Source organism: Hyperolius riggenbachi, chromosome 7 (assembly GCF_040937935.1).
Source record: "Hyperolius riggenbachi isolate aHypRig1 chromosome 7, aHypRig1.pri, whole genome shotgun sequence".
In the NCBI taxonomy this organism is placed as follows: Eukaryota; Metazoa; Chordata; class Amphibia; order Anura; family Hyperoliidae; genus Hyperolius; species Hyperolius riggenbachi.
In genome coordinates this window covers 291,873,098-291,889,709 of record NC_090652.1, presented here as the reverse complement: position 1 = coordinate 291,889,709, position 16,612 = coordinate 291,873,098, and the positions used below count along the sequence as shown (strand labels likewise).

General features: G+C 44.8%; 1 protein-coding gene across 3 annotated transcripts in view; it reads left to right on the top strand.

The window, feature by feature from the left end:
* MGAT5 (alpha-1,6-mannosylglycoprotein 6-beta-N-acetylglucosaminyltransferase) overlaps positions 1-16,612 on the top strand; it is a 236,132-nt gene that overhangs the window by 79,815 nt on the left and 139,705 nt on the right. The gene's annotated exons all lie outside the window — the stretch shown is intronic.

The following is a 16,612-nucleotide window of genomic DNA, read 5'->3' as shown; positions in this document are numbered from 1 at the left end:
CCACCCTGTTTTAAAAGAACAGGCAAATGTTTGTGATTCATGGGGGCAGCCATCTTTTTGGTTGAAAGAAGGTGACAGGGAGTATGAGACACAGTTCCAACTGTCCTGTGTCCTGATAACCCCTCCCAGCTGCACACGCTAGGCTTCAAATGTCAAATTCAAAATGTAAAAAAAAAAAATTGCACCAAAACAGCAGAACGAGAACAACATCAGAAATCCCATCATGCTTTGCACAGCATAAGGGGAAAACTGCCCGGGCAGTTTTCTTCTGTGCAGCTAAAAATGAGGCTTGTATAAGAGAAAAACAGTTCTGATGCTGTGAAACTGTTCAAGAAACACGAGGCCTTTTCAGTGCTGCTGAGTCGATTTTTAGTCTGGAGGTTCACTTTAAGCCTCTGCATCTCTTAACTGGTGGCGCTGGCACCTTGTTTTATTCCTACTTATTATGTGACTCCATCTGTGCCTAGCAGCTCTGCGCGCACCAGCGGGACACATGATCTATTAATCATTGCACACCGGATGAACAAGATTAATTTAGACCTTCAAGAAGTCCAAGGCAATCTGGCTCGGCAAAACCTGAAGTCAAACTCTCTCGTAATTAGTGCAGCCAGCAATTTAGCTTTCTGATAATGAGACAGAACAAACCGATGCTCTGATTGCGTGGTGTTTTTATTGTTGCCATTGGCTGCGCTTTTTGCGAGGTCTTTTTGTTTTGTTTTTCTTACAACTGTGTAAAGAAGAAGCCTGGCTTTACCTTGGCTGACCTTGTGCTGCACTGACATGAAACTGATGCTCACCAGCTTCTGGGGATACTGACCTCCCCCTGCCAGTGACACCATTACAGGAAGTGAGAGAAATCACCCGGCTTGTAAACCTGCCTGCTCTAGGGTTGCGAAAACATTGCGTTTTATATCGCCGCATTAGATAAAGCCTTTGTTTAAAGTGAACCTAAGGTGAGAATGTATGGTGGCTGCCATATTAATTTCCTTTTAAAGCCAATGGGTACCGGATTAAAAAAGAAAGTCAGATACTCACCTAAGGAGAGGGAAGGCTCGGTCCTAATGAGCCTTCCCTCTCCTCTTCCGGTGCCCTCGGTGCTGCGCTGGCTCCCCCGTTCGCGTCCGCCGCCGCAGGGACTTCGGAGGTCTTCGGGAGCACTCGGGCTTCCGAAGACGGGCCGCTCCATACTACGTATGCGCGAGTGCGTCATAGAGGGCGCTCGCGCATGCGTAGTATGGAGCGGCCGCGTCCTCGGGAGCCCGAGTGCTCCCGAAGGCTTCCGAAAGCTCCCGAAGGCATGCGGAAGTGGCAGTATTTGACCGAACTGGTCGAATACTGCCACAGGGGATCCTGCGCGGGACCGGGCACCGGGAGAGGAGAGGGAAGTCTCATTAGGACCGAGCCTTCCCTCTCCTTAGGTGAGTATCTGACTTTTTCTTTTTTAATCCGGTAAACATTCACTTTAAAGTGACACTGAACCAGGAAAAACATATGATATAATAAATTGTATGTGTAGTACAAATAATGAATAAAACATTAGTAGCAAAGAAAAGTCTCATATTTTATTTTTTAAGCTGTATAGCTTTTTTTTTTTTTTTTTTTTTTTTTTTATATAACATTGCATCATTCTCTAATATTCGCAGTTTACAACCTACTCTCTGCACTATGAAACAGAGCAGAGCAAATGACCCTTTGAACCTCCCCTGCAGTCAAATCTTACCTGAAGTTGTCTTTCACTGTTTCTTTGGTGTATAAATGCTTCAGAAAATTGCACTGCTCTCTGACTAAATTAGTCAGAGAGCTCAGAGCAGCTCTTCTGCATAGATATCATAGTGACGTTTCTTAACGCTTGCTGTACTGGAAACAATATGAGACTTATATCTTTGCTATTAATGTTCTGTTTCTTAGCTGTATAACACATACAATTCAATATATCATAAGTTTATTTTCACTTCAGATTTCCTTTAAACAATACCAGTTGCCTGGCAGCCCTGCTGATCTGTTTGGCTGCAGAAGTGTCTGAATCGCCCCAGAAACAAGCAGGCAGCTATGTTGGATTTGACAGAAATGTCAAGCACCTGATCTGCATGCTTGCTCAGTGTCTATGGCAAAAAGTATTAGAGGCAGAGGATCAGCAGGACAGGCAGGCAACCCGTATTGCTTAAATAGAAATAAATATGGCAGCCTCCATTCCTCTTGCTTTTGGTTCACTTTAAGCCAGGCTCACGTCCAGAACCGCTGGTGTATAGTAAACCTATAGCTTATACATTAGTGTTCTTTTCCAGAATTTTTTTTCCAGCCGGGTGGCATGAAAAAGTAGCCGGGTGGGGCGAGATGAGAGAATGCAGGGCCGGTGCTTCTGTGAGCAACTCTGCTTACAGCATAGGAGGAGGTGAGCTGATAATAGCCGGGGGATCACTAAAACTAGCTGGGTGGAGCACCCAGCTAAAAGAGTCTGGGGAGAACACTGCGTTTTACAGAGCCACTGCAACCCAATATGCAGACAACCCGTTTCAGACTTTCTGGTTCTCAGTGAATGGCAGGTATTTATACAGCTCTATGGGATAGGGCTTGGACCAGTACAAAGGAATACCCAATTGGTGACCCAGACCCACTACAAAAGCAGCTAAACATCACTGAAAACCCCAGGGCTGTGGAGTAGAGGAGTCGGAGCAATTTTGGGTACCTGGAGTTGGAGTCGGCGGTTTCATAAACTGAGGAGTCAGTCAGATGATTTTTGTATAGACTCCACAGCCCTGGAAAACCCCTCCTACTAAAAAACAACGCTAAGTATAATTTGCAGTGAGTAACTGTGGTTTCCCATGATCCATCACTCCTAAATATGCAAATTGTCTCTTAATAAGCTATAGGCTTGCCATACACCGATTCTGGATGTGTCCTTGGTTTAAGGTGCATAAAGAGATGACTGGCAAATTCAGAGTGATGCATTATGGGAAACCACAGTTGCCCACTTAAAGGAATCCTGATACAAAGGGACTAAAATAATTGATGCCTACTTGGGGATTCCTTCGTGCCATGGGCTCCGCCAGGTCGCTCAGATCATCCGCTAGCCATGCTGGTAACTTGGCTCAATCCGTCACGCTGCCCTGGTCATGGGAGTACCTGTGAGGCCGGGCCGCGCATGCGGGATGGGGCACGACTGAGACGGCTTGTGGCCCGGGGAGACAGCTGGGAAGCCCATGGCCTGGAGATGGGTGGAGGGAAGCCCCAGATAAGTATTCCTTTTAGTCCCTTCATCTCAAGGTTTCCTTTAAAGCGCACCTACATGCAGAAAATAAAAAAAGCAGTCAGCGCTGCTGTAATTAAGGGATATTTACCTCCGGAGTCTCGTCCCACGAACCCGTCCCCGAAGACCACACCTCACTGCAATTCCACCACTAGGCCCAGCCTCCCCTCTTCTCTGAGAAAAAAAACGCCAGGCTATTTACTGCAGTAAGTAATTGGGTTAGTTAGCCACTGTGGTTTCCCATGATGCATCACTTCCAAATATGCAAAGCATCTTTATGCCCCTTAAAGGGAACCTAAATTGAGAGAGATATGGATGTTTCCTTTTAAACAATACCAGATGCTTGTCAGTCCTGCTGATCTCTTTGGCTTCAGTAGTGGCTGAATCACACAAGCATGCAGCTAATCCAGTCTGACTCCAGTCAGAGCACCTGATCTGCATGCTTGTTGAGGGGCTGTGGCTGAAAGAATTGGAGACACAGGGTCAGGCAACTGGAAAAATCCATATCCTTCTTCGTTTAGGTTCCGTTTCCTTTAACCTCCTTAGCGGTAATCCTGAGTCAGGCTTGGGACGGAAATCCGCAGCTCAGAGCGGTAGTCCCGAGCCTGAGTGAGTTATATGCAGGAGCTGTAACAGATCTCTCTGTAGTATGATTTTTTTTTCTTGTTTTTATGGTCTAAAAGCTTGTGAAAAAATTGCACAGCTTTTAGAACCTAAATCTGGAAATAATCATAACGCCAGGGTGTTTAAACCAAGGCAGACACCCGGAACTGCTGGTGTATAGCAAGCCTATAGCTTCTAAAGAGATAATTTGCATATTCAAGAGCATCATGGGAAACCGTTGCTCAAGTAGCTGAATTACTGCAAATTATACGGAGCATTGCTTTTTAGTACAAAGTTTTCTTTTTCTTTTAGCCCCCTATACCTTTTGTAGTGGTTCTGGGTCACCCTGAGCTCTCTGGGTATTCTGTAGTATCTCACCATTACAGGAAGTGAGCCATCCCCTGCTTGTAAGTGTAGTCGCTCCATGGTTGCGAAATCATTGCATCATATCCCCGTATTAGATGAAGCCTTTGTTTAATATCGTCTTTAACCCCTTGGCGGTAATCCCGAGCTGAGCTCGGGGTATGCCGCCGGAGGTCGCCGCTCAGGCCCTGCTGGGCCGATTTTCAATCTGAAAAAAGCAGCACACGCAGCCGGCACTTTGCCAGCCGCGTGTGCTCCCCGATCGCCGCCGCTCCGCGGCGATCCGCCGCGTGCAGCGGCGAAAGAGGGTCCCCCCAGCCGCCCGAGCCCAGTGCAGCCGGAACAAACAGTTCCGGCCGGCGCTAGGGGCTGGATCGGGCGGCTCTGACGTCAGGACGTCGACTGACGTCCATGACGTCACTCCGCTCGTCGCCATGGCGACGAGGAAAGCGAAACAAGATAGGCCGCTCATTGCGGCCTATCTTGTTACTTTCGATTGCCGGAGGCGATCGAAAGTACGCTTCCGGAGCGCCCTCTAGTGGGCTTTCATGCAGCCAACTTTCAGTTGGCTGCATGAAATAGTTTTTTTTTAATTTAAAAAAAACCCTCCCGCAGCCTCCCTGGCGATTTTAATAGAACGCCAGGGAGGTTAATGCATATTTTATGGAGTAAATCCTCATTTACACTGACATTTATCACAGGGTGAAATTTTTACTGCTGGCAGGTGATGTCACTGGAAGGAGGTGCTGCTTGCTTTTTTTTGGCAGTTGGAAACCGCTGTTATTTCCCACAATACAACAAGTCTCCCACAGTGTGATGTCAGTACCTCAGGTGAGGCGCTGACCTCATTTGTGGGAGGGGTTTCACCACAAAGTCGGCACTACAGAGAGCCCCCTGATGATCTGTTTGAGAAAATGGATATATTTTTCATCTACTGATTGGGATGAAGTGCAATTCTTGGTAGTTTCTCGTAAAAAGCACAATGAAAACAACCAAAAAACTAAGTTTTTATATCCGAAAATTAAATCATTCACTTCTCACTGTTAAACATGGGACTACACTTACAAATAAATGCAACTTAAACAATCTTTCCAAAAAGACCTTGTTTGTAAGTTAGGGGACTGCCTGTAATTTTTTGTAAAACAAATGATTACAAGACTAAGTGGGTGTATGGGGGGGGGGGGGGGGCAGCACACACCAAATGGTTAATCAAAAGGTGCTTGGAGAGGTGGCAGTATGAGTCAGTTTGGGTCCAAGTTGTAATAAAAAAACCATTTTACTGGAATCCTCCTGTTATTGCCACCTCCTCTGACTTTATTTCACCACTCCCCACCATTCCTAAGATTAAAGATTTCAACTATTAAAACTAGAATTCCTCCTGAAGATGGCCGCGACCCCCGAAGTACTTCTGGGTCATTGCGGCGTGCACACGCCGTGCAGGAGAGGGCCTTGGGCATGCGCTGTACGCTCCCGTGTGCATTGCCCAGTCACAGGTCCTGAATCGTGACTGCCATAGGGCACAAAGAGCGCACACTGGAGAATGAGGTCATTGATAACACCACAGCGGTGGGCGTAGCGGAGGCGGAACAGCAGCACCAGCTCTGCCTCTTCCTGTACGGGGTACACCAGCTGCAGAAACAGGATCTATGCAGAGTGGTATGTCTCAATTAAAGGGACATACCCAGGTATGCTTTTTTTAAAAGTTATTATTACTTTAGGTTTTCTTTAAAGGACATCTGAAGTGAGAGGGGTATAGAGGCTGCCACTTGAACTGCGAGCGCAATTGTAATCGCCTAGCAGTTTTGGGGGGGGGGGGGGAATGAAAATTGCAATGCGATCATGGCTGAAATGCTGCAGCATTAAACGGATTGTTTCATGATAGCTCTTCTGTCCTCTTGCTGAACTTTGATGTAGATTTTCCCGGTACCTTTATCATTATTGTCCATTTATTGTTTTCCCCTCGCCAATAAATCTCGCTTGCCCTGACGTCATGTGACACAGGTGCGTTGTCGCATTTCCCGCTCAGTCTGAGGTCACTGTCACCTTACACATACTTTATCTGCGCTATGAATAACTGTCATCCTTTGTCTAGGCTTTGATAAATAACAGCTGCCCGTCCCGGTGTTGCCATAATTGGGCCTTTAAAAATAACATTCTCCCCGTCCTTGAGTAAATTGGGGTCGAAGGTAGCATGTCGAAGCCGGGTAATCGCTCGCCTGGTTTTGAAGTCTGAAACTGCTTCTTCATCTATTTGTGTTTAATTTATAGTGACAGAAAATGTGTGCGGCGCTCACAGCGAGGACGGACCGCCGAAAGCCTGTTCGGCGCAGTCCTTAAAATTCAATTACGCCAAATTGCAGGCTTACTTCAATATCTCGTATTGATCTGCGTGAATTAAAGGGTATCCCAAGGTTAAGAGAGTCTCCTGCAATAGTTCAAACGAGGCAGCGCCGCGAGGCAAACCACAGTATTGCGCTTGTAAAGAGGACCTGTATCTATTCTGTAAACTTAGGCAGTACTGGGCAGATTAGCATGTTTGTAACCAGGGGTGAATGAGGGCACATAGGCCCTAGCCTAGGGGGAGGAGCTGTAAAGGGGGGGAGGCGGACACTTTACATGGGGGAGAAATCTACTCAGCAGCACTGAAAAGGCCTGGTGTTTCTTTAACCGTTTCACAACATCAGAACTTTGTTTTTCTTACCCAAGCCTCTTTTTTTTTTTAGCTGCACATAAGAAATCTGCCCGGGAATATTTCCCCTGATACTGTGCAAAGCATGATGGGATTTCTTATGATCTTCTTCTTCTGCTGTTTTGGCTCAATTTTTTTTTTTTTATTTGAGATTTGAAACCTAGGGCACAGGACAGTTAGAGCTGTCACCTCCTTTCAACCAAAAAGATGGCTGCCCCCATGAAAAGGATGGCTGCCCCCATGAAAAGGATGGCTGCCCCCATGAAATCACTAACATTTGTCTGTTCTTTTAAAACAGGGTGGGTAAGAGATTCTATTACCTATCTATTTTAATTAACATAACTAATGTATCTTAAAGGGAACCTAAACTGAGAAGGATATGGATTTTTCATTTTAAAATAATACCAGTTGCCCGACTCTCCTGCTGATCCTGTGTCTCTAATACTTTTAGCCACAGCCCCTGAACAAGCATGCAGATCAGGTGCTCTGACTGGAGTCAGACTGGATTAGCTGCGTACTTGTTTTTCACTGCAGTGAAAGAGATCAGCAGGACTGCCAGGCAACTGGTATGGTTTAAAAGGAAACCTCCATATTCCTCTGTTTAGGTTCCCTTTAACGAGACTCTGAAGCGAGTCTAAATTCTCTATTTGAACTTGTATTTATTTTAAGCCACATAAGCCCTGCTAAACCGCCGCTATCCCGTGGCAAAACGAGGGGTTTATACCCCCCAAATCCCCTCTCCTGTGTCCGGGGAGCGCTTCCTGATTGAGGCAGAGCTTTCTGCAGTAGCTCTGCCTCTTAGCGCGTCAATTCCGGCTGATCGCTGTTTCTCCCCGCCCCTCTCAATCTTCCTTCACAGAGAGGGGCGGGGGAGAGGCGGAGATTGCCACTCATAGCTCTGCCTCCATGAGCAGCAAAATCCACGACCAAGAAAGTTGTGGATTTTGCAGAGGGGATTTGGGGGGTATACACCCCTCGTTTTGCCATGGGTAGCGACGGTTTAGCAGGGCTTATGGGGCTTAAAATAAATACAAGTTCAAAAAGAGAATTTAGACTCGCTTCAGACTTTTTAATGACAGTATGTTTGTTTAGGCTGAAGTTCCCCTTGAAGAGTCTGAAGCGAGAATAACTCTCGCTTCAGACCTCATATATAGCAGGGGCATGTGTGCCCCTGCTAAAACGCCGCTATCCCGCGGCTTAACGGGGGTCCCTGATCCCCAAAATCACCTCCGTGCAGCGGGGGAGCGCTTCCGCATTGGGGCAGGGCTAACCGCCGCAGCCCTGCCTCCTGCGCGTCTATCAGACGCGTACCTCCGCCTCTCCCCCGCCCCTCTGTCTTCCTTTACTGAGAGGGGCGGGGGAGAGGCGGCGATGCGCTGAGAGGCAGGGCTGCAGCCGTTAGCCCTGCCTCCAAGAAGAGCAAAATTTACGACCAAGTTGGTCGTTGATTTTGCAGGGGGGGGGGGGGGGTTTGGAGGTGAAGGGACCCCCTTTTAGCTGCGAGATAGCGGCGTTTTAGCACGGGCACACATGCCCCTGCTAACTATGAGCTCTGAAGCGAGAATTATTCTCGCTTCAGAGTCTCTTTAAATGCTGGTACTCAAGTTAGTAACATTCACAACAGCCCTAGTTTATTCCCCAAGTTGGTTTTTACTTGTTTATGCTTATGATCAGTGGTCTTCCTGATTTGACTCCCAGGTTTTTTTTTTTTGTTTTAATTGCAATCTGACCACTGATGGATACTGCGGGGATCTTAAAACTCCCTCTTTCCTGCCTCGTGCAGGTAGTGTTAACTATATGTAGATTGGAATTGGGCAAATCAAATGTGCTCTCTGCTTTCTTTGATTGGATTCATTCCAGGCTGTTCAGTTTTTTATTTTAAAGTAACTGTCGGGCATAAAATCAAAAATCTATTCTTTATTTTTATCTGGTGAACAAGTAATAAGGATGCTAACCAGGCAATCCAAAAGTTAAAAACCACTATTACTTTTCTTGTTGATAAATGATCATTCCCCAGTTTACCTGTTTTGTATTTGGTACATTGCCACACAAAGGAAGTTGCAGGGCATGCTGGGTTGTCTTTTTTTGCTTCTTTGCTTCCTCTCAGACTTTGACTAATGCAGCCTTATTGGCTGGAGCCTCTTTCCTTCCTGTTTTCCCCTCTCACATTTCTGTTCCTCTCTGATTGGCCAATATTTGCCATGCTGAGATATGTCATTTGTCATGCTGAGCACTTTCTATTGCAAAGCTGGGTGGGAGTGCCTGAAAACTGGGAGGGTGGGCAATGCATACACAGACAGAGGAGAGTAAGGGAGGAAATGACATCAGGATTGGCTTCCAGATAGACACATTTAAAATGAAGAATCCTAAGGATTTTTTTTCTTTTACTATAGAAAAATCACTAAAATCAAAACGTGGACAGTGCAATACATATGTTATGTAAGTAGAGCAAGTATCTATCTACATATGTGTTTTTTTTTCTGATAGCATGCCTGACTGCTCCGAAAACTGCAATGGCAGCCTCTACATCGCCCTCACTTTAAGTGTCTTAAAGGGCAACTGAAGTAAGAGGGATATGAAGGCTGCCATATTTATTTCCTTTTAATCCATGCACATTGCCTGGCTTTTCTGCTGATCCTCTGCCTCTAATACTGTTAGCCATAGGCCCTGAACAAGCATGCAGATCAGCTGTTTCTGACTGGATTAGTTGCATGCTTATTTCAGACACTACTGATGTGTGAAGGATCTACAAAACGCCTGTTAACTGGTATTGTTTAAAATAAAAATAATATGGCAGACTCCATATACTATTATTATCATTATTATTATTTTACAGTATATAGCGCCATTGTCCTGTGGCGCTGTACAACAGAATACAGGGTATATCAATACAAAATAAACAATGACCAGAGAGGAAGACAGGAGAATATTGTTAGTAGAGTGGAGATTGCATGTAGGATGGTATCTGTAAATAAGCTTTAAGGGGCCCATACACTTACCGATTTTTCCGCCGATACACAGCCGATTCGATCACTGTGATCGAATCGGCTGTGAAATTGTTGCACAAACTCTGACCGAACGATCATTTTTCCCCTGAAATCGTTCATTCTCGTCGATTCCAGTCGTTCCTGTCCGTGCAGAAGATTTCGCTCGATCGCCGGCGGGTCGGGATTGTGTCGATAGCGGCGTTCGATTACATTACCTGTTCAATACAATTACCTGTTCCGCCGGCGCGAGTCCCCACTGTCACCACTGCTCGGTCTCTGTGCTGGGCTCAGAGTCCGGCAGGCTTCACCTCTTCCTGTCCCGGCAGGAAGTTTAAACAGTAGAGCGCCCTCTACTGTTTAAACTTCCCCCGGCAGGAAGTAAAGTGAAGCTGGAGGAGCTCAGACCGGAGAAGAGACAGCGGAGGCCGGGGGACTCGCGCCGTCCAGAGCAGGTAATGTATAGCTGGGGAGGGGGGGGGGGGGGGCAGCTCCACAGATGGTGAATCGATTTCATGCTGAAATAGATTCACAATCTGTTTGCAGTAAAGGCAGTCATACGATCCCTCTGATCAGATTCGATCAGAGAGGGATCTGTTGGTCGATCTGATGGCAAATCGACCAGTGTATGGCCACCTTTAGATAGGAAGGAGCCAGGTTGTGGAGAGTTTTGTAACTATAGTAAAGGCTGCCATACACTGGTCGATTGCCACCAGATCGACCAGCAGATAGATCCCTCTGTGATCCAATCTGATCAAAGAGGGATCTATTGGCTGCCTACACTGCAAACAGATTTTGAATCGATTTGACTATGAAACCGATTCACAATCTGTGGAGCTGGCACCGCCCCCTGGTCATCGGACATTCGAACGCCGCTATCGACGCCCTCCCAACCCGCCGGCGATCGAGCAAAATTTTCACCACAGACAGATCGACGGGAACAATCGATTTCGGATGGAAATCGATCGTTCGGTCAGCGTTTGCGCACCGATTTCATATATCGGTGGGAAATAGTATAAGGCCTCTTTCACAGTGGGACGTTGCGTATGATGCGACAACTTGCCCCTATTGCAGCGCATGTAGGTTATGAAATTGGACATTATTTTGCACTGCGTTGTCTCTTGGTGTGCCTTTTTCGTTGCATACTGATGAAACGAAAACGGCGCATGCGTTACAATTAAAAAAAAAAACATTACTGAGCATGTGCAACACACATAACGCAGCAAATGTATTGCTAAACGCACAGCATGCAGCACTTTCTAAATATTGCTACACGTTACACACAACGCAACGTGTGCACTGTGAATGTCGCACAGACTTTGTATTGCTGTGCATTAGTCTGCGTTATACATTTTTATAACGTGTGACTTTAACGTCTCACTGTGAAAGAGGCCTAAGTGTAAGGGCCCTAAGGATCCTTTGTGTGACTGGCAGCCAGTGAAGGGACTGAGAAAGGGGTGTAGGGCTGGAGAGGTGGAGTCGTCGTGCAGTACAGTTCATGCTGGGCTTAAACTGTTAGCGGGGTGGCCACAGAGACGAGAGTTGCGATAGTCTAGTCGTGAAATAATCTGGGCATGCACCAGGATTGTGTCCTCTTGTGTGAAAAAAAGGGCAGAGAAAAGGGCATTTCAAGTGTCCTTTTAAGTCTAGCGTGGGATAGAGGTTCTGTCTTAAATCAGCAGCACAGTCTCCTCATGTGACTGCTAATCCAAATAATCCTTTATAATCCTGCTAATATGACATGACAGGAAGGGTATAAAGCAGAAATATGAAAACTAATTGAAAGGAGGATTTCTTTTCTCTTCTGTCTCTGAGGTGTTATTCGGTTCTTTGTAAATATGGCTGAGAATTCTGGGAAAATACTTTTGAGGTTTATCCCTCTCATTATGGCGCCAGGCTGAAGTATATCACAATTACACAACTTAAAATAAGTTTTAGCCACAATCCTTTCTCTGCTTGTAGAGATTTTTTGGCAGATACATGGCTCAATAGATAATTTCCGACATGTCCGATATGATTGCAATCGTTTTTTCTGATAGAAGTGAATGCAAATTGATCGAAAAAACGATTGGAAAATCAATCGGCCAGTAAATCTGCCCCCCCCCCCCCCCCCAAAAAAAAAAAAGTAATCGGGTATTCCCAGCATTATATTGCAGACTTTTCTCTTCAGTAGATACAGAACAATGCAAGTGCTGAGACTCAAAGCTTTTTTGGAACCCACAACTTGAGTTAGCCCTCTTGTACACTACATGCGATTCTTGTTTTTTTTTTTTTTTTTTTTTTTCTTTTTTTATACGATCCGATTTTTGATTCTGAATAAAAAATAAAAATAAAAAAAACTGCATGCTGCTTTGGTTTTAAATCTGAATAAAAAGTCGGATCGTATAAAAAAAAATCGGAATTGCATGTAGTGTACCAGGGGCCTTAGTCCTTGAAATTTTGATTGTCATATTGCTATAGAAGTCCCTCGATCTCATCTGAATCAAATGCTTGCTTCTCTAGCCATTAAGGGACCACTATTGTGAAAAAAAGTAGGCAGTTAAAATCTGACAGAACCGGCAGGTTTTGGGCCAGTTAATCTCCTCATGGGGGATTCTGAGGCAGGGAACACACTTGACTGTTTTTGTGCGCGTTTTCTTCACAGAAAAACTGAACTCATGTCAATCAATGGGCTAGTTCACACTTAATGAGTTTTTCACATGCAGATAAAAAAACTGACATTCTGCACATTTTGTCAGTTTTCTGTATCAATTACATTAGCTGCTGTGAAAAATGCGGGCGGTTTCCTTCATAGAAACACACTTGGTGTGCAGAACAAGTATGCAGGAAAACGCGCGCAGAAAACTGAAAGAAAAGTGTGTTCCCTGCCTCAGGCCCTGTTTACACTTAATCAGTTGGTATGCGGTTTTTCTTCCTCTCCATAGCAGTGCATTGTGAAAAAGATTTCAGTTAAAATGTGTTAAGTGTGAAAGATGCCATAGGAAAACATGGGACTAAAGGTGCGTACACACATGCGACTATAGTCGTTTGTAACGATCGTTCCCCAATCTTTACCAACGACTATCGTTACAAAAAACGAACCACCGACTATTAAGGCAAACGACGAACGAGCCAAATCGCTACAAAAGAAAGTTCTGTCTCGGCGGATTTTAACCAACGACGATCGTTTGCAAAAGTAGTACATCGTTGGAAACGGTCGTTCATACTAGGCTTGACATGCGCATTTCACTATTTCTCTGTGAAACTTCTCATTTTTATGCGCAGGCGCAATAGTTGCTTTACGTGGTGTAACGTTCGTTCTAACGATCAGATCGTTACACACCTTTTAAAACTAACTTTACTTAGGTCGTTCTTTCATCAATTAAAAGTTCGTTCGTCGTCCTCAACGAACGATCGTTGTCGCATGTGTGTACGTAGCATTACTTTGAAAATCAGTTGACCTTTCAGTTATAACTGAGAGCAACTGATTAAGTGTAAACAGGGCCTGAGGCAGGGAACACACTTGACTTTCAGTTTTCCGCGCGCGTTTTCCTGCATACTTTTTCTGCACACCAAGTGTGTTTCCATGCAGGAAAATGCGCGTGTTTTTTTCACAGCAGCTGATGTAATTGATAGAGAAAACTGCCAAAATGTGCAGAGTCATCATGCAGAATGTCATTTTTTTTTCTGCGCGCGAACAACACAGTAATAAGTGTGAGCTAACACATTGATTAACATGAGTTCTCAGTTTTTCTGTGCAGAAAACGCGCACAAACAGTTCCCTGCCTCAGGGTTTTCTTTGTTTTCAACAGCATTTCCTGAACCGCAGTTTAACTGCCAACATAGTAAGATACCAGCCAGCCTCTGTACTCGCACACTATTTTGTCAGTTAGACTTTACAACTGATGTTGAGGAAATGCTGTTGAAAATTAAGAAAAACCTCAATCCCCCCCCATGAGGAGATGGACTGGCCCAAAACCTGTCGGTTCTGTCAGATTTTAACTGCCTACTTTTTTCGCGATGGTGGTCCTTTAAAGAGAAACTCCAACCTAGAATTGAACTTTATCCCAATCAGTAGCTGATACCCCCTTTTATATGAGAAATAGAATGCTTTTCACAAACAGACCATCAGGGGGCGCTGTATGACTGATTTTGTGCTGAAACCCCTCCCACAAGAAGCTCTGAGTACCGCGGTACTCTGGGCAAACTGCCACAATGTAACAATGTTCACAGACAGGAATTAGCTGTTTACAGCTGTCTCTAACAGCCAAAACAGCTAGGAGCAGCTACATAACCTGCCCACAGTAACAATGCCACCATGTAATAAATGTCAGAATATGAATCTGGAAGAGGAAAGATTTTACAATGAGCAAACACTGACTAAATCATTTATACATAATTATGGTAAAAAATGAAGCACTTTTTTTTTACTACATTATTTTCACTGGAGTTCCTCTAAGTGGAGCAAGTCGCAGCAGTGCATTTCTGGATTCGCCTCTAGAGTGTTCATTTGTATAAATCCTTCTCCTCTCACGCCACCAAATTTACCTTACAAAACGTCTTAATGGATCGTAAATTGAGGTGAATTTGAACATTTATGATTATGGGCAGCACGGTGGTATAGCGGACTTGCATAACTGGGCCCCAGTTTCCAACCCCAGCCAGGGCTCTATCTGCCCAGAGTTTTAATGTTCTCCCCATGTCTGCCTGGGGTTCCTCTGGGCACTCCGGATTCCCCCCACATCCCAAAAACATAGATAATTGGCTTTCCCCTAGACTGATACATACATAGACATATGACTATAGTAGGGGTTAGATTGTGAGCCTCTCTGAGGGACAGTTAAAGGGCAACTGAAGTGACTAGGCTATGGGAGTACAAGAAGTATCGGCACAGAGACTTGGGCACAGGATACAGCCGGTATATGGCTGATCCTGATTATGCACAAATCCGGGCAGTGTTAAAGGATACCCGAACTGACATGTGACATGACCTAGACGTGTATGTACAGTGCCTAGCACACAAATAACTATGCTGTGTTCCTTTTTTTTCTTTCTCTGCCTGAAAGAGTTAAATATCAGGTATGTAAGTGGCTGACTCAGTCCTGACTCAGACAGGAAGTGACTACAGTGTGATCCTCACTGATAAGAAATTCCAACTATAAAACACTTTCCTAGCAGAAAATGGTTTGAGAGCAAGAAAGAGGTAAAAAAGTGGAATTTCTTATCAGTGAGGGTCACGCTGTAGTCACTTCCTGTCTGAGTCAGGACTAAGTCAGCCACTTACATACGTGATATTTAACTCTTTCAGACAGATAAAGGAAAAAAAAGGAACAGAGCAGTTATTTGTGTGCTAGGCACTGTACAGACCCACGTCTATCTCATCATGTCACATTTCAGTTGTGGTATCCTTTAATTACTATTCCCCCTCCAGGCAGCCATGGATAGTGGGGGAATGATATCATTCGTCTTCCAGCAATTGCTGGAGGCCGAATTATTGTGTTTTAAAAGTAACTTCAGCTCCGTCTTCTGACAGCGCCGACGTTACTCACTGAGCGCCGCTATAGCAGAAATTCCTATTACGGTCTATGGTGGCGCCGGCTGTGCCCAAGTCTCCTGCACTGGATTAGCTGTGTTCGGGCTATGGAGACTGCCATGTTCATTTCCTTTTAAACAATACCAGTTTCCTGGCAGCCCTGCTGATCTGTTTGGATGCAGAAGTGTCTGACTAACGCCAGAAACACAAGCATGCAGATAATCTGTCAGATCTGACAATGTCAAACACCTGATCTGCTGCATGCTTGTTCAGGGACTAAGGCTAAAAGTATTAGAGGCAGAGGATCAGCAGGGCTGCCAGGCAACTGGTATTGCTTAAAAGGAAATAAACATGGCAGCCCCCATGTACCTCTCACTTCAGTTCCCCTTTAACTGACAAGACAATATACAGCTGACAAAGTGGAGATGGAAATCTATGAATTCATGCCGGGGTCATTTTCTTTTTATTTTACAAAAACTGTCACTTTCTTAAAATTACTCTTTAAAGGGACTCCGAGCAGTGCAGAAACTATGGAAAGATGCATATCATTTTAAAGCTCTCTTTCTCCTCTTTCCAAAGATATATAAACCGCGGCCCTACGCCTTTTAGTTTTCGCTATTTTCGCGATTGAAATTGCCGTGGCCGCGATTTCAATTGCGAAAATAAAGAAAACTAAAAGGCGTAGAGCGACGATGTAGGTGTCGCCAGAAAGAGGAGAAAGAGAGCTTTAAAATGATATCCATCTTTCCATAGTTACATTGTATTACACAGGCCGACTTTTTCTGCTGAATGGAGCTGCTGACACTGGGGAAAGTGTCGTCCTGTGTAATACAAGTAACTATGGAAAGATGGATATTATTTTAAAGCTCTCTTTCTCCTCTTTCTGGCGACACCTAAATCGTCACCCTACGCCTTTTAGTTTTCTTTATTTTCGCGATTGAATTCGCGGCCGCGGCAATTTCAATCGCGAAAATAGCGAAAACTAAAAGGCGTAGGGCGGCGGTTTATATATCATTGGAAAGAGGAGAAAGAGAGCTTTAAAATGATATGCATCTTTCCATAGTTTCTGCACTGTTCGGAGTCCCTTTAATTATTAATTTTCCACAAAATGCATATAAAAAATTCACAGGGGCTCTTAAAGGTATTTTTGTTTTTTTGTTTTTGTTTTTTTCAATCTCCAAAATGGGAAGATATTGGTACAAATGGGGCAATAT